Raw genomic sequence first — 948 nt, forward strand, 5'->3', positions numbered from 1 at the left:
GGGAGCGGAGCTGAGTCATGCGCGGCGCTGAGCCACGCACTGCGGTGCCGCCGTGCCGCTGGCACACGGTGCGAGATGGGGACAGCCCTGTGGGCACCGCGGCCCCGGGATACCCGGCGCGGGGCTCAAAAGGCATCGGGGGGAGCTCGGCGTCTCCTTCTCGCTGTAATGAGACAAGGACTTTCGCTCGCAACCGCGGCGGCGAATCCAGGTCAACCCCGTGCCAGACGTGGTGCCACGCGTGCCAGCCCGGGGTGGGAACCGCCGCCGTGCCGCGGTATTCGTCAACCGGCATCCTCCGGGCACCGGGATTTGGAGGCTGGCGGTACGGCGCTGAGCCCACGCCAAAATGGGGAGAAAGGGGAAACCCTGCGGCTGGGGGAGGAGCGGGGATCCTGGGAGGAGAGACCCCAAGAGTAGGGGGGACCCCCGGGATTGGGAGGTCCTCGGGATTGGAGGATAGAGGACCCCGGGAGGAGGGATCTCATGATCGGGGGGCCGCAGCAGCAGAGACTCCAGGAGTTGGGATTACCCCAGGAGTTGGGGGGTACCGCGGCGGCACGGACTTCAGGAGCCGGGAGGGACTACAGAAACAGAGGGAAACCCAGGAGTCAGGAGAACCCCACAGTCAGGAGGAGACCCCCCAGGACTGGAGGGATCCCAGAAGCAAAGATCCCAGGAGCAAAGAGACTTCAGGATCACAGACCCCAGAATCAAGGACCTCAGGAGCTGGGGGGGCAGGAAGGGGAGGACAGACGACACCTCAGGATCCCAGCAGGACGGATCCCTCGCTCAGCGAGACCCCAGAAGGTGGAAGAGCCCAGGATCGGGGATCGCAGGAACTCGGGGGGGAGCAGAAGGATCTCAGAATCGAGGACCCCGGGAGCAGAGCAGAGCAGAGCAGAGCAGAGCAGAGCACATCCCACGTCCCGTTCCGCGGCTCCGCTC

This window comes from Meleagris gallopavo, chromosome 2 (genome assembly GCF_000146605.3).
Source record: "Meleagris gallopavo isolate NT-WF06-2002-E0010 breed Aviagen turkey brand Nicholas breeding stock chromosome 2, Turkey_5.1, whole genome shotgun sequence".
NCBI lineage: Eukaryota > Metazoa > Chordata > Aves > Galliformes > Phasianidae > Meleagris > Meleagris gallopavo.